Source organism: Calypte anna, chromosome 1 (assembly GCF_003957555.1).
Source record: "Calypte anna isolate BGI_N300 chromosome 1, bCalAnn1_v1.p, whole genome shotgun sequence".
In the NCBI taxonomy this organism is placed as follows: domain Eukaryota; kingdom Metazoa; phylum Chordata; class Aves; order Apodiformes; family Trochilidae; genus Calypte; species Calypte anna.
This window is the reverse complement of record NC_044244.1, coordinates 133,829,426-133,847,044: the sequence shown is the minus strand read 5'-3', so window position 1 is coordinate 133,847,044 and position 17,619 is coordinate 133,829,426. Positions and strand designations below refer to the sequence as shown.

General features: G+C 41.5%; 1 protein-coding gene across 9 annotated transcripts in view; it reads left to right on the top strand.

Moving 5' to 3' along the window:
• Positions 1-4,332: 4,332 nt before the first annotated feature.
• The window catches only part of INPP4A (inositol polyphosphate-4-phosphatase type I A), a 124,619-nt gene continuing 111,332 nt past the window's right edge, over positions 4,333-17,619 (top strand). For 2 of the 9 annotated variants that reach the window (XM_030469515.1, XM_030469524.1), the window contains exon 1: positions 4,412-4,457. The gene's annotated coding sequence lies outside the window, so the exon portion shown is untranslated. Of the gene's footprint in view, positions 4,544-17,619 lie in introns of all 9 variants that reach the window. The other 7 variants (XM_030469555.1, XM_030469547.1, XM_030469563.1 and 4 more) reach the window with 7 other exon arrangements.

Below are 17,619 nucleotides of genomic sequence, written 5' to 3'. Positions count from 1 at the left end.
ACACATAGAAAAGTGAGAGAAAGGTGTTGGCATTTAACAAATGTGCATGCATTTATTATTTAAGTTGTGCTTCTTAAAAGGGAAAACAAAGCATTCCTTAAAAAAATCACTTTTGAAAGCTTTTGTGTTTCCAGAAGTTGTATGTTTTTATCTCAGGGAGCTTCATTATTCACTGGGTGGCATAAGAAATTGATTATGTGTTCTGTCTTTACTTTGAAGTTTCTGAGGAGTAGTAGGTTGGTAGTAGCCAAAGTGAACTTTCAAATAATAACATTATTTCAGTGGAAGCTGGAAGAATCTAGACTGACACCTTCTGCTCATATGAAGCACACTCAGTCAAATCATCTTCTAAAAATGCAGCCACAGAATGTAGGTGGTAAGCAGTATCTGTTGTTTAAGCCTTTGGCTGGAAAACTTAAATACTCAGAACTGGAGCAGCTTTGTTGACATGATGAATGTCACAAGTACTCATCCTGCCTTAGCACTTCATATCTGGTCACGTAGAATATGTGTATTTATTCCAAATAGGTATCTCATGGTCTGAAGCTGAAAAGAGTGATAAGAGTTCAATTTCCTCTATAAACTGTAGTTAACAGAGTAGTAACCAAAACCGTAAGATCTTTTCTCCCTTTTCCAAATGTGCATGCTGAGCTGTTGGTATAGTTTTGCTGCACATATCTTCAGGAAATTATTAGCCAGATATTTCTGTAAGTGGTACACTCTGTGATGACTTTGTTGACTCTAGGTTTGCAGAATTTTCCTCCTACAGAGAGCAACTTCTTGAAGTGGACTGATTTATTTTCAGAATTTACAGTAGATTGATTAAGAATGCCTTTAAACATTTAATGGAGAAGAAGCAACAAGATTAGCATTTTAATAGCTGCTTAATTATGTCAGTAGCAGGTGGTATATTTCAATTAATAATATATTTTAATAGATAAACTTTGAAATTTTTTGTGTCAAGCTCTGGTTTGTTTGTCCTGCTAAAAGTTTTCATGTGTCATGTTCTTAGTTTACATATTAATGGCTGAAGTGAAACAGAAGGGAATAATTTCTTAAAGGTTTTAGTAGCAGAGGAAATGATGCCAGTAAATCTCAATGATTTAGCACATGATATCTAAAACTTTTTTTGCCATGTTGCTGCTATTACTTTAAAAGGAGCTTGGGGAAAAATACTGAATATAGAAGTTGTCTTGTAATTTTGAAGCTGCAATGATAAACTGTGTTGCTGTTAAATTGTCCCACATTGTCATGAAGGATGATGAATATGAAATTTTTCTTTCAATTTATGGCAGGAATAAGCTTTTAGCTTGCTTTTTTTTTTTTTTTTTTTTTTTTTTTTTTTTTTTTTTTTTTTTTTGGAGGGGGGGGGAGATGGGAAGCTTGGAAAGCTTTCCACTACCCAGGTCACTGAGGTCTAATACTAGTTAGCTATTGCTTATCCCAGTCTTCTCTCTTACCTCTGTAATGGCTGTGGCAGGATGGTTTCTGGAAATCTGGGTGGGAAGTAAACTGTTACTGGTCATCATATTGGTATCATACTGGGGAAGATAAAGGTAAATATAAATTGAGTATCAGTTGTCTAATATTTTGCATCACTCAATTTAAAGACAGACTACACAAAAAGCCCTTTATCGGCTCAGTGTTCTTTCTTCCTGCTTTATATTAGCAGTAAAGGTAGGAGGAGAGTTTAACACCTTTCATTGAGTCTGACCTTCTGTGAAGTTTTTATGCTACAGGAAGAAACAGACTCTTGAAAAAGGTATAAAATGTAATCTGTCTTCATTTGATAGTATGTTTCAACACCTAGTAATCCCTCTGTTAAAACTTCACCTCTGTGTCTTGTGTTTTGACTTTGGCTTCCACTTAAAGGAAAAGGGCAGGGGATGACTCTGCAAAACAGGTCAGTATTATTTCCTATTTTCTTGCTGGGAATGCATTTAAAACTAAAACCCCACACAATAATTTTTATTAAATACCTGGATTGATGTCCTAAAATCTTGTGTTATGATTGTCTTCCCTAGTCCCCTCACAAATCTGTAATCTTTTTAAGAATTATGGATTTTTTCAGTGGTCTATATATGGGTAAAATGCCCTCTTCTTTATTTGTATGCTACTGATTGTGCTTCAAGATGCATGTCACAATTTGTTGCAGCTGAGCTCTTGTGTTCAGTTCCTTGCCCTTTATGACCCTGAAACCTTTTTCTGAGCCAATAGTTTTTCCAGTGTGCTATTTACTCAGTATTCAAGGCACAGCTTTGTATTCTTTTTCTGGATGCATAAACCAAGATTTGGCTAAAGAAGTCATAATAAATTCTGAACAGCATGCTTTATCAGCTGTTCCAGAACTCTTTGGTGATGACCCAGTTTTTTTGTTCACTAGAGTGCCAGTTTTTCTGTTGTCCATAAATATAATCAGCAGTGAGTTTATACATGCTTCCACATCTTCGAGCAAAATGTTGAATAGTCTTCAACCTGGTAATGATTCCAGGGCAGCTTTCCATGTACTTCTACTCAAATATAGTTCCTCTGTGACCATTAGATTTTGAGGTCTCCTAGTTAGGTTTTCTTAATCAAACAAATGTATAATGTGTGTCCCCCCCCCAAAAAAAAAGCAAATTAAAAACTTGCCTACCCTATCCATTCATTTGTACGCTGCTCTTTTGTTTGGGGGGGGGGGGGGGGTTGTGTGTCTTATTTTGGCCTGGCTAACTCAGACTGCTCTGCCTATAACATATAAATAACATGGTGGTTCTTTACATCCTTCTTCAGTGATGGTGCAACATAAGCACCCTTCTGGTTAGGTGGGTTTGGTGCTGTTTTGACTCACTGATGCTAAGTGAACATGAGAAGTAAACACTGTTCCTCCAGGATCCTCGGTGGGGAGTTTTCCATGCCCACTGTTTTTAAAAGGTCGTATTTTGCTTGATGTTGAGTAAATTGTCATCAGCTACAAGTAAACTACAATGTTTTCTTCTTAACCCTGTTAAACTCTGTTCAAATTGAATGGTGCTAGTGATGGTGTCTGGTTGCTTTCTAGCCAGCTGTGGCTATAAAATGTTTTGTGAGAGGATTGCTTTAAGCTTGCATGGTATGCAGAGGATCTCGTATTTTCTGTCTCATTTTTCTTTAAAAATATGGCATGGCTCATTAGCTTTGTGCTAAACTATGACCAAAGATAAAATGTTAAAAATCACATGTTTGACTAGGCATTAAAAATAAGCTCTCTTCTGTTAGTTCTGTCTCATTGTTTTGAAAATGGAAGCACTTTTGTCACATGGCTAAAAATGGATTTTCACCGACGGGTAGGAAGGAAAATCAAAAATTCAAGCTGCATCTCCTGGCTTCTCCATCTAAATTCAGATTGTGTTGAGGACTTGAGCAGGCAGCTTCCAGCACTGGGTGACTGCAACAGGCAAATTAAAATTCTGACACTGGAGTGGTGTTGGGACTGACTCAGCTGGTTCTTGGCAGCAGTCCTGTCCAGGTTATGCAGAGCTGGCTGGAGGAATCCGGACAAGCGTGTCTGTATGTGTCTCACCAGTTCCCCACTCACTTCAGCGAGTTTCCTGCCTGCTGCAGCCCCTCATGTACCTTCAGGGAAGTTCCCACAGAGCAGTTTGTGAGTAACCTCTCTTCCCCTCGGCATTTGTGCACCGTGTGAAAATAATAGAATGAGCCAGAGGTGGTCTCTGACTTTCTCTTACATTCTTTCAAATGGCAACACTGAGCAAGTAAAATCCCTCGGTGACAGCAGCATGGTTAATCCTCAGTTAAGGAATGGAGCCCAGACTCCAGCTGTACAGCAGTTTCAGCAAATGTAGCTGGTTGAGACAGCTACTAAGCAGCTTGGCCAGTAATGTCCAACAAGTGTGCACAATGAGTAAGGAGGAATGGAGGAAACCTGCTGGCTGTTTTCGTTGTAAGAGAAACAAATCTGGATTGTTACTACCATTTATTTGGCCCAAACTTAATAGCTGCAATGTGGATACTGCTCAAACCCGTGACATTTTCTTTCTCGACATCCCGAGTTCCTGGCTGCAGATGTTGATTCAAGAAAGAATCCAGATTTCTACGTTTTTTGATCCTTTAGAGTCGGAGATGACAAAGCACGACGAAGCCGGGGGCACGCTCGGAGGCCGGAAGGCCGGTCTCGGGTAGCCGGGGGCTCCCTGAAGGGGGACTTGTTTCAACCCTGGCCTTGTCCTGTCCGAGCCTCCATCCCCGTTACTTGCCGTCCTCGCCTTCCCCACCGGTCTCCTCCCGCCGTGGGGAACATGGGAGCCGGGCAGCGCCGTTCGACCGCAGGGGGCCTGGCCCAGATGAGGGGCGGGGCCGCCGTTCCCTACGCCGTCACGAGCGGGCGGGCCCCGGCGCTCGTCGGGCTGCCGGAGCGGCTGAGGGTGCGGGACCGGCGGCTGCCGCGGGGCGGGACCCGGCTAGCCGGAGCTGCGGAGGTGAGCGAGGGACGCTGGCTGCCGGGCTCCGAGGGTAGAAGGGGAGCTGCCCCGTCAGGCTCTGAAGAAGGGTCCGAAGGGGGAAGGTGCGTCTGCGGGGCGAGGGCCGGGGCCGGCGGGTCTCGCTAGGGCTGAGGCGGGAGGCGCCGCTGACAGCTGTGAGGAGTGAGGGCGGCCGTTGGGCGGGGGGAGGAGCGCCTCGTTGCCGGCAGCTCTCCCTCCGGTACCGGCCGCTCTCCCTCCGGTACCGGCCACCCTCCCCCGGTGCCGGGCGCGCACCGCCGAGCCCCCATCTTGGGGAGGCCCTGGCACCCGGGGTTTGCTTCGTGCCGCGTCGCGTTTTCGGTCATGGTTGTTGTCACCTGCAGCGTGCTGCTGCGTCTGACGGCGTTAAATGAATATGATGTTACGCGTTTATCTTTTGTGAAGGTTCGTCCTGAGCGTCTCCGTGAGCGTACGAAAACCGTGCGGGCTGGGCTGGGCTGCTGTGTATAAATAAGAGTGTATAAACAGCTGGCTCAGGAAGAGAAGCAAGCTTGACAACCAAAAAAGAAAAAAAATGTATATTTGGTTTAATTTGTTACTAAGGGGGGATGCATGAAAGCTCTTGGGCATTCCTGCTTCCAGGTATTTTTATGATATCCACTCTTTTTCCGTATTAACTGGATGATTGTTTTATGTCTTTGTGCCACAGCGTGGGTTTGTACAACAGCTGGCAGGCCCTGAAACCCTGAGAAAATGCCACATTCATTGTTTGGGGTGGTAGGGTGACCCCAAGGTGAGGTGGTGTGGTTGGGACCTCAGCGTTATGCCCTCCACACCTGCAGGCTCCGGTGCTCTGAAGGAGTCACAGAAACATCTGTGTGTGCAGAAGGCCCCATCCTGAGGTGGGGTTGTCTCTTCAGGGTTGCTAGTGTGAGTTTGGAAAAAGTGAGGTTCAGAGGGTCTGTTTGTGAGGGCTTTCCCATGCTGTGTGGTGAAACCACGTTCCCCAGTGACATCCGCTTTTTCTGCAGCAATGGCATCATTTAGAGAACAGGGATTGAAGAGCAGAGCAAACAAAATGCACTGTAGAATGTGGTCGGATGTTTAAGAACCCGATGGGATGGTTATTAACCTCTCTTAATTTATTCCAGACCAGCTTTTATGATTTCCTTCCCATGAAGAGAAACCTTAAAAGGAAGCAGATTGTATATTTCATTTGGTGCATATTTCGGATTTTTGCCTCTTTATAAAGCGAAGAGTGTGTCTGTGAACTATAGTAGAAATGCCTTTGTGCTGTCTTTGCAGTAATGATGCACCATCATCTGTTTCACATGGCTTTGATGGAGCAGTGTAAGAATGAAGTTATAGCTCTGTCCCAGTAGCAAAGATTTTCCCCCTACACAGTAAGCAAAGTCAATATATGCTGCTCAAAGCTCAGAGTGTCCTGTGTGTGCTACATAGATGGTAGAGGGGCTTTTGCCTGTGCAGTCAAGCACTCTGCAGCCAGTAGCTCTCCATCTGCAGGCCGGTATCATCCTTACTGCAGAAATCTGTAGTGGTGTGGTGGTCTACACTGGGAGTAGAGAACTAGCTGGCAAGCTCTTGCTGGGTTACTTTTTAAGCAGCAGAAGCTGAGGCTCTTGTGTGTTTGCATGTCTCTAAACTCTAAAGTGAGGGAGATGAGCTCGCAGAACCCTGTTGTCCTGGAAACAAGGGTATTTGCTTCCACTTCCACTTGAGGAACAGCTGTTTATTAATGCTTTTTTTCAAAAGCTCTTGATTTTAAAACTTAATAAGGTTTTCCCTGCTTCTGAACAGATTAATTCAATGGGCTGCCTTTCTTCTAGGAGCTCAGACGGCCTTCAGAAGGAATGTAATATCTTGCCAATTTTTTCACAGTTCTTTCTGAATGTCTAGGCAAATGTTAGCAGGGAGCAAATGGTGGGGAACACATGTATTTTTGGCAAGAACTTGAAATCGGTATTTTTAAATTTAGAAGTTCTGGCATTTTCCAGACTTTGAGATGGATGTGACCTCTTTTACTCACTGCTCCCTGCTGGCAGTACCAATGATTTGGTACTGTATGATTGGCAGTACCAATTTGATTATGATTTGTTGGCAAATCATAATTTCAGTGCTGTTTTCAAGTGTCTGTATCTAGGCTGTATGACTTCTTGATAAATGACAACTTTGCCTGTGATTTAATTTATATTTAATGAGCTAATTTTAACTTATTTTATAGTGGCTGGTATTTTGTATAGACCCAGGAAGAAAAAAAGATCCCTTTGAAAGTATGGCACGTGATCTTCAGAGGGTGTTAGGCTCCATTACTGAAGTCAGTGATCACACTTCTGCAGAAACTTATTTACTTCTGTCTTGCTTGCTGTCAGCTGAAACAGAAGGGTGTGCCCCTAGGTTTGTAGAATTTTCAGTTTTAATGTCTCAAATATATTGAAGATTGGACATCCTCAGCTATCTCTTAGACCTGTTCAAGTCCAGTCTGATTGCACAGGTGCTGTAAATACAGGAAGTTCTCCCTGTGAACTGAAATGATTGTTAGGAGAAATGGCTGCTCTGTTTCCTATACATTCCTTTATTTCTGTACTGGAACTGAGAAGAAAAATAAGAAGACCAAGGATCTTATTCTGGTTCTCGTTTCCTTGTTAAGAATTAATTCAGACTTCTGCTGGCTGCTTTGTTTAAAGTAAATTTTAATTACCCAATTGCTAGTATGCAAGATGCTTCTTTAGAGTATAAAAATACCACTTAGACCTCATTTGTAGATTACTTTGTTGGAAAAACTTCTGTTTCTTGCCTGAAAGGGGGGAGCAATTACCTTGCTTGGAGATGAGGTTTGAAACCTCTACCTGTTGTTCTTGAACAGAGACAGGAGATATAATACCACAGGCAGCATAGCTCAGAGCTCTGGTTGATATTTGCTTTGCTTCTGCTTGTCACTTCCCTTCCTGTTTCTTTTCTGACAAACTGAATTTCCTCTCTATTGTTGGGCTATCTACCTAAATCTCAAACAGACATCCTTTGCAGAAATGTTGTTAGAAAATGTTGACCTTGGAAGAAGGAAGGGGTGTATCCATCTCATCCACATCAGTCTGGCAAATAGGCATAGCCTCCAATGTGTTTAAATCACACCTGTTGCTGCTTAATCTGGTATGATAACTCTGTAGTATAGATGAGGTTGATTGTTCTGGCTTTCACACAGAAGGAGGATTTTCCCTTTCCTGCTTCACAGCCACTTCCTGCTGCCACTGCTCCCCTTCCTTTGCTTTCCATGTTCTGTTCCCTGTAGGCAAGTGTCACCACAAATGGGCAGCGTGTGAGGCAAAACCGAAGAACAACCAAAGCAGAGCAGGCTGAGAATGAAGTGTGGACCAGGTAAAGTAAGAAAAATACCAGGGGCATTTATAAATGAAGGATGTGGTTGCAAGGAGAGTCTTTGTGCCTTGTCTGCACAGGGAGTGGTAGGGTCATACCCAGCTTTTGTGGTTTCTATGGCATGCAGTAAGCGAGGTGTGCACAAGATAATGGAGGGCAAACTCGCCAGGCAGTTACTGCTGTATTTTCCCTGTTTTAGAATCTGGAATTAATAATGACATTGCATCAGCCAGTGCAGGTGGACATTGTGGTGCTTCTTCTTTCAGCCCATTGGGCCAGCCTCTTTTCTGTCTGTCACAGAGGTAATGGAGGTGCCAGCTTTCAGAAATGTTAGCACTTCTTGAGAACAACATTTGCCAAGCTATAACAGTGTATTCATTCATCGAAAAGGCTCTCTGGCTGTTTATAATTCCACTGAGTGTGATTTTTTAAATTTATGGTATTTTTACCCAACACACAACAAATAGTTAAGAGGAAAATTTAAGTACCAAGGTATGTCCTAACTTAGCTAAAACCATCTTGATGAAATGCAAGAGAGTAACATAGTTTTCCCCTTAATCTCCTGGCAAGTTGAGATCTTGATCTTCAGTGCCGAGGATTTCTCTGTAGCCAAAGTTTGTGAATGTGCTTCTGTGTTTTCTAAAAGTACTCATCACGTACAGCAGTGAGGTAACACTAAGACCTTGTATGAAGTCAGCAAGGTATATTGAAGAAGACATTTTTTAGAGGTTACGTGTACACCTGACCCACCCATAAGAGTGTAAGCCCTTTGATGTTCTTGTATTTCTCACTCAGGCTGGCATCTTGTTTGTGGTCTATTGCTCTGCCATGCTAACAGAGAATCCTGTTGTGTGAGATAGGACACTCTAAATGCAGCTCTGTTCCTCCAGTTTCTTGCAGACAGAACAGATTTTGTGGAGGAGATAACTGAGTGAGATGAAAGAGAGTAGCACGGGAGTAAAGTCTCTGTATCTGGATACAGAGAAGGAAAGTGAAGGGAAAAGAGTGGGGAGGATGAGGGAGTAGATGGCCCGTGTGAGAAAGAGGGGAGCTAGTGACAGAAAAATGCATCCAGTGTGCTTCTAATCTATGTTTTATAGCATTTGCCAGTGGAACATTTTAAGGTTGCTTCTGCAAGAAAAAAAACTGGGGGGCTCTCAATCTGTAGCTCCAGTTGGGGTGTGCTTGGGGACAATGCAAAAGTAGGGACCAGGCTTTAGAGCTAGGCTGCCCTGGCAGATGCATCCCAAACCTGCTGAGAATTCCACTGTAGAGAATTATACAAATAAAAGCGGTGTCTGTGAATGCCTCTGCACATGCTCAGTTCCTTCCTTTCTACAAGGTTAAGAAGGGCAGATAAACTTCTTGCTTGACTGGCTGCTTTACCTGGAGGTATCACTGAGCTTTTTGTAACTTCATTCCGGCTACAGAAGCATGTGCAAGCAAAGTTAATTTTTCTTATAAAGAATTTGGAAGCCTGGAATTTCTCCTTGTGATGAGTAGCGCAGGTCCCTAAGGAAGAAATTATGGCTAACATTGGAGGCAGAAAGACCACTAGATTTGCTGAAAATTTGTTCTTCCAGTTATTCCCTGTCATTAAATCCATTTTGTATGGGGAAGGTGCAGTGCTTACTGCTAGGGTTAGGCATAGGATCTTTCTGTAATTCTGCTTTGAGCTTACTTTAAGCCTTAACCCTTGTCAGTCTGAAGCTTGGATTCAGGCTTTAGAAGAATTTTTCAGGAATTGTCTAGTTTTTGCAAATTATAATAAGGCTTCAAAATTAAATTGTTTTGTATAAGGTATCTTAAAAATACTTGCCTGCTTGAAGCCTACTCTTCTTTTTCCAACTCTTTTTCTATGTTTCTCTGTGATGTTTTAAGGAAATAATTCTTCATAGTTTGCTAGGCAGTTCATAGCACTCATTTGAAAAACAAGTAGTAGGGGTTTTTTTCAGTGTTGCTCAGAGTAGCTATTAATAAACCTTTCAAAGATTTTTTTTCTTTCTTTCTTTTTTTTTCCTCTTTATTTTTTTCCTTACCCACCTGGATTTCTCTGTGAATCTTGCTGCATTTTGTCTTGCCATGAGCAATTCTTTTGATCCTGTAGCTACTTTTTCCATTCAGTAGACTGGAAATTACTGCCTCCCACAGCAGGGTGGGTAGAATGAAATGTGTGCCTGCGCTTCAGCAACCTCAGTGTAGAGTTCAGCAGCTTAATTTAAACTATGGGTTTGACATTTCTGAAGAGGTTGCTTGATGGTCCATTGACTTTGCTTGGGAGGCTGCAAACTTGAACAGCAGTGTGGTATAATCTTCAGTCACCAGAGCTACCTGCCAAGCTCTGTGTGCTATTTTTCTGTTATGTTTTTACCACAAAGTGATAAGTATTAGCACATTGTTAATTCTGATAGCAGTTCTGTGAATATCAGAATATATTGAGCATTTGTTTAAAAAAAAAAAAAAAAAAAGTGCTTGTCTATTGGCTTGTGGAAGATGCTACTTATGTAGAAGTCTGTAGGGCATTTCTCAAGTGACTTGTGAGTATGGACATTACCTGCACAAGAGAATTATATTGTGAGTATCTTATCTGTTCAAGCTTTTATGGGCCACTTTTTAAAGTTTGAAATTGTACAGTATCACACAAACAGATACAGCAACAACTAGAATCATGTAATGCAAGACCAATTGATAATAACACCGCTAGGAAAGTCATGTACATCTACCCATGTTTAAATGTTGGTGTCACAGCTGGAAGCTGGGAGGTAGTGTTGGGAGACACTTAACTCCCTGTGGACTTGTGAACTTGCTTTGCTGCCCAGTTTCATACTTAAACACACATGGATGAACGCAGTCCTTGAGGTTTTCTAGTGATCACAACTTCTGCTCTCAAAGTGTGGGTGGACAATCTGTCATTTCTGTGATGAGGGGAAGGGTTTGACACAGTTGGTTCCATGAGTGGTAGTCAAGCAAGACAGTTACAGGTACTAAGACAACATTTTAAACCTCAAATGATCTTCACTGCTTACAAACTATCTGGCTTAAAAGAGTAATCTATGTAACCACAGGGTGGCATCATGTTTTCCAATGATGCTAAATCTTTAGTTAGATGATCTATTCTTCTGTGTTGTTCTTAATGCACTGGAGGAGCCTAATCTGGGGTGGAACTGCACAGTAAAGGACCTTGGTGAGTGTAACAGCTTTATTTGTTGCAGAAATTGGAAACTTTGTAGTGAACAGAGAAGGGCCTGAAGGAAGAGAAGGACAATGTTGTTTTCTAAATGAGAGCTGCATCCTTCCAAAGGCCTGTGACACAACCCTGCCACTCTCCACAGTTCCTTTGCAGTACAAGGCAAGGCTTTAAAATTGTCCTTTTGCTGTTGATCTGTACAATATTTCTCAGGTTTTGGATGCCTGATTTAAGGACTAGTGTCAGTTTTACAGAACTGCTAAATTCTCCCAGGTATTTCTGCATATATTATGTAAAAGGTTTTCAAAAAAAAAAAAAAAAAAAAAAAAAGTTGAATCATGGATATCTTGAATTGGACACCCCAATGTAGTTGATACTTTGTTCTTTCTTTGAAGTCTTGGTCCAGTAGCTCTCCCATTCCCAGCAGCTGGGTCTCCCTGCCTCCTTTTACCAGCTTACTCTGTTCCCCTTGGTCTTCCTCCTTATGCTACTGGTCCAGTCTCTTTGGTCTGCCCATACCTCTCTGCTCCCAGTCAATTGATTGCAAAGATTCCTCCCAGCCAAATAGTTTCTGACCATATTTCTATCCCTAGACCTCAGTCCTAGTTTTCTGACATCTGGATTTTTGTAAGCCAGCTTTGTCAATATTGCTCTTCAAATCTGTTGCTTCTTCTCCAGTGCTTTCAGTTTGGATAATTTTCCTTGTGCTTTGGAATTTGATATTTCTTTTGCTACTTCTGAAGGCAGGTCCTAGAGGTCTTGTTGGCCCAGTTCATGATGTTGAATGATTATTAAAAGGAAGTGATTTCCAAACTCCTTGGACTTGGAGCAGTGAGACCATAATGCAGTGCATACTGCATTAAGTCACCTGTGGAAATCAAGAGTGGTCAGGTTTTTTGTGTCTTTGGAGACTTTAGTTGTTACTGAATCTTTGCTGGGTCTGGTTGTACTGAGACTTTTAAAAGCAATAGGATAGAAAGGAAACATTGCCAGTTTTTTTACTAAATTTATGCAAAACATTTTTTTAGCCCTTGTTCTTGGCAGCAGCTGAAGTGTTTTAGCTGAAACTAATGATTATTCTTTAAAAATCAGTATGAGGAAAACATTCAGCATGAAAAATTTCTGGGCATACACTTTGGGAAAATGTAAGCAATTGAAAACTGCAGTCTTTTGAGAAGCAATGCTGAGCAGCCATACTTATGCATAGGGATGCTACTGGTGTCAACTTCTGATTGCTCTTTTTATGCTTAAGGATTAGAATGCATTTTACCAACTATTTGTTCTCTTTATGTGAACCTATATATCTCACCTATTGTGCAGTGACACAACAGCAGGATGTTTGGCATGCAGTGTCAAGTAGAAAGTTTTTAAAACACAGGACTAGAGATAGCATGTAAGTGACTTGTCAGAAAATGGGGGAAATCTTGTGTAGCAAGGAACTGCTTTCAGTGTTAACAGAAATTTCTCTACTATTCCCTTTTTGATAAGTGGAAATGTTGAAGTGCATCTTTGCTTTGGTGTATGCCAAAACTATTTCTCTCCCCAAACAACTATGAGGAAGCATTTATTGAGCACCAACTCAAAAGGTATGGCTGCTGTCATCTAAGTGGTCTGCATTACTTAAGTTTCTGGGTTTTTTTCGTCAAGTAAGAAAAAGACTTCATTTTACCAATTTTGCAAGATTGGAGATGACTACATATGTTCTGGTGTGTTTCATATGTACAGTGTGTTTCTTCTGGCCTGGACAGATTACCTAAAAATAAATATTTTCCTTGTTAGTTTCACCTAATCTATATTTTAGTAAAATTAGCCTTTCCAAGAATTATCAGGAAGAACTGTATTTCTGCTAGAGGTACTAATGACTATAGTAGCAGTGCCTCAGATGCAGGCTTCCAATATGAGGTGTAGGCTTACTGCTTTACTTGAGCTAAAGGTGGATGTGGAACAAACCTTTTAAATTCTACATCAGGCTCTCATGCAGCTTTCTATCTTTGTAATTTCTGCGTCATAGTGTCTGAAATGTTCTGTGCTTAATATATTAATGGTAGCTTACAGTTCTGTGCTCCCAAGAGGCTTTTCAGCTGGGAGCAAGCAGTCTTGACCAGAAGCAGTCTATGACCAGAAGGTTATATCCTCTACAAAAAGAGAGAACAGCAAGATTTTGTCAGCTGAGAAATCTATGTGAAAGCTCCTATAGTGAGTGAATCTGCATTGACAATTTTGGATGTGTGTGCTCCATTAAATTTTGAGAACATATCAGATTAAACGTCAAAATAATAGATTGAATGAACATGCCTGCATAGAATATCTAGCAGTTCTGTTATATAGCATAAGTAGCCCAGTTACAAGAGTCATAAGTGTCCAGATGCTGTCAGAAACTGGGAACTCCACAACCCTGCAGGCTTGGATGTGAAACAAGCAGTTGTATTATAGTCTCTAGGTAAAAAAGAGAATGCTGCTAAAAGTGGAGTGATGAGATGTAACTAAAGGCATTAGAAGTCATCACAGGGTCACTTTTGGCCCTTTAATAGTGTACTGTGTTGCTTTTCAGTAAGTGTACAATATTTGTGACATTTCAACTGGATTATACTTCTCTGGAATAAGAGACGCTATTGGAGTTGGGGAGGCTTCTTCTCTGCTGTATAGAAGTAGCTAAGCACAGGGAGACTGAGAGCTGCTCTAAGAACACTGTTTTCCAGCCCTAGCAGAAAGCAGGTACATAGACAATTAGTAGGGAACAAGTTGTGAGGATCAGTGTTTTTCTAGTGAGATACCCCTTCTCAGTAAGAGCAGTGAAAAATTCTAGTGTTTTGTTCTGTAAATGGCCTGTCTCACATAGATGTTTCAGGGGCTGAAGACCTTGCATAGGAATATAAATTCTTTATATCTATGGTTCTCTTATGTTGCCTTTTTGTTGTTTCCCTTCTGTAGCTCTGAAAGGATAAAAGCATATTTTCCCTTACCTCAGAGTTAATTCAGGGTAACATCAGAGTGGTGGTGTACTACCATCTTGCTGTAGCACTCCAAGCTTGCTTTGAACATCTCCTGTCTAGCTCTGAAGTGTTAGAATCCCCAGAATGTGTTTGCTCCTGGGCTATCTGCTGTTCTGTAAAGAAAGAAGGCAAGCAGCATAGTCCTCTTCACTGATGTGTCTGTGAGCAGGATAGTTAATCCTAGGAGTTATCACTCGAACCTATTTTCCCTTCCATACCACATCTGACAGCTAGGAGTTGGAGACAGACACAGTGGTGCAGCAGTTCTTTGGCAAGGATCCCCTTGAGAGCTTTGAGTCTGAGGGCAGAAATTTCTTTTGCTGTAAGTGCACCTTTCCCTCCTTCCTATTTCCTACTTCTTACTCTGGAAATTTGCATTTGGGGCACGCACCTGGAGAGTTTTACACATGAGAATGATACAAGGGGAAGGAAAACAGTTCTCTGAAACTAGTTGTGAGTATCCAGTGAAAGGTTCTTTTAGGAGAAGCCATGAGGGTCAAGGCTGAAGTAAAAAACCGGTCATGAGTAATTCTCTCTTGAGCAAAGGAGATCATGAAGCCTAACTTTTATATGCAGCAGCTAAAAGCAAGTATCATGGACTGTATGTGGCAGTAGTATTATCAAGCTTGGGCATTTGGAAATCACAGGAAGCCTTCAACATTATGAGGGTTGTTGAAGGAATCTTTCCCATAGACCTCATATTTGTCTTCATGTTTTGGAAGTTTTTGGGTACCTCCCTATCTCAATGGTTCCCTTTCAATAATATTGATTAAAATGGTATGCTATGTGGTCACCTCATATTCCACTGTTTCTGAGAATCCTCATGTCCTTAGAGTTTTTGTGCCTGTGAATGATGCTGAAGAAGTAGTGTGTGTCCTTCCCTCTTTACGAGTTGACTTGTAAGGCATCTTTGCAAACTCTATTCTGATACTGATAAGGTGAAAGGTTTTGTCTTTCCTGTGTAATACTTGCTTCAATGACCTAAGACTTTCAGGACAAGCCTGAGTTCTACAAAATCTCTGTGTTTCTCTTAGGCTTTTCACAGTGATTATGAGGATGGGCAAAACTCGCTTTTATATGGGCTTCTCACTTGTGCCCTGTGATAGGACGAGGGGCAATGGATTCAAGATAAAGCACGGGAAGTTCTACCTCAACACAAGGAAGCATTTCTTTACTGTAAGGGTTACAGAGCCCTCGAACAGGCTCCCCACAGAGGTTATGGAGTCTCCTTTTCTGGAGACTTTCAAGACCCGTCTGGATGCATTTCTGAGTGACTTGCTCTAGTTTTAGTCCTTCTTTGGCAAGGGGATTGGAATCAATACTATTTAGAAGAGGTCCCTCCCAAACCCTGGTATTCTGTGATTCTAAATACATTTGGATTTATGTAATTGTGTATCATCCATTGTTATAGGGATTTGTGGTGCAAATTTATGCACAGGATGATGCCATCATCAGTATCTGTATGTATGACATATGTCTCAAGGGAGGTTCAGTTCACCTAAAATGTGTGGAGAGCTTGGGGAATAAAAAAGAAAATATATGTGTTAGCTCCCTAAGTAGAAAGAATGGGGAATTTTTTTATGGCTTCTTTTTCCTTATTGCTGCAGTGATGTTTGCAGATTAGGATTAGACTAGAACTGAGACTGTTTGAAACTGAAGCCAATGTAGGGTACTTAGAGAGTGCAAGGTGAGAGGTATGGGCTGCCTGTGAAAGTTAAACAGGATTAGGAAAAGCCATATCTATGAGTTCTAGGCAAACACACTTTAAAAGACCATGATAATGATTTATGAAGATAGGGAAAATATAGAATCATAGAATCATAGAATTGGCTGGGTTGGAAGGGACCTCAGAGATCATCGAGTCCAACCCTATAATTTATCTATTATTATTTTAATAATGTAGTTACTGGGGAGGTGATAATGAAAGACTCTCTAGAATTGTGATGGAAGATCATGAAAGTATAATTTAGAGAACTACAAGAAACAAGAGTTGTTAAAAAAAAAAGAAAAGAAAAAAAAACAAGAAAAAAGAACAAGGGGAACTATGAACTCTGAGGGAACTTTGTTATTACAGATTTAACAGAATTGGTGGTCAGAAAGTGAAAGCACTTATAAGTCTAAAAATTGGGAGATTTGCATTTCTCAGAAAGAAAATGAAAGAAGCAGCCTTCTGCACATAAATTTTTAGAATACTGAGCTAATGCTTGAAAGGAGTACCTCCAAAGCACACGCTTGAGTTAGGAGGTCCAGTGTAGAGGCTGTGTAGAATTTTTAAGTGATAAGAATTTGCAGTACTTTCAGAATTAGCCTCATAAAGCAAAACAGAGAAAAATAAAACCAAAAAGTGAAACATGAACCTCCCACTTTGACTACTACAGGTGTCCAAATGAAACTTATAGTCAATGCTTATAGAAATAATGTCACGTTGCATGGTTATCCTAAAATACTCTGTCTCAGATGCTTTGATTTTAGCGATGATAATTACTAATATAAGCCCATCTCTAATTGTTACCCTGTGGATAGAAAGAAATATGCAAAATAGCTAATTTCTCAAAAGGAAAAAAGATTACTGAAAAATAAAACCACTGTTGTGCAATTGACTATCAATATATTTAGCAAGCCATTGACACCAAGGCAGTTTCTTACTGTCCTATCATTGGTAGCTGTAGTCATGATCTCATCTTTACTGTTTCCATCGGCTGCAAGATGTACACCAATTTCTTCTCTCTTGACCCAAAATAACAGCTTTTTCTTCTGACTAGCCACTTGGGTAGGAAATTTTTTTGAAGATGTGACTCTTGTGCCTGTTGTGTCCTCAGGCTGGAACGTTGATACAACACTAAAACGTTGGTTTGTAGTCAGGTGCTGTCAGATTCTGTCAGGTGCTCTGAGTATGATGGTGTGTTGTATATAAAGGGTTTTATTGTTTCCTGCTGAAGGAATACGAGAGGGTAACTGTAGTGAAATGAGGCAACCAGGTGCCACTAATTGCCAGGGAGTGGTCATGAGCTTGTGTTAAGCCTCAAATGTATCAAGATGAACATCCTTTAGGGCACAGCACTTCAAGGTCCAACCAGGTGTTCCAGCAGAGACTCACGAATAGTGCTCTGAGCCTATAGCCCTCAGGGTTGACTAGCCTGGATGGGTGCAGTTGCAGAGAGCAACTGATCCCTCTGCTGGCTAGCTCAGGACTGAGCTGAGCCTGTGACTCAGGCCTCACCTTTTATTGGCCCCCTAATCCTGCTCATGTGCAGTTAGGGCCTGCCTTAATAAGGCTCAGGTGGGCTTAACACAAGCTCACGCCCACTACCTGGCAATTAGTGGCACCTGGTTGCCTCATTTCACTACAGGTAACGTCCCATGAGTAAGAAACACGTTTTACCCTGCTGCAGACTAGGCAGCATGAGAGTTGGCTCTGGTCAGAGGAAGAGCCTCTGCCTCTCAAGAGCTGTTTTCCATTCTTCCTCAAGAATAAGCCTTCCCTGCCAGTCAAATGGAAGTCAGACTCTTCCCCATCCGGTCACCTCCCAGTTTACTTTGGAACAGCTGTTGCACCCCTTTACAAGGTGAGGTGAGTGGGTGTTGAGGAAGGATTTGGTTAATG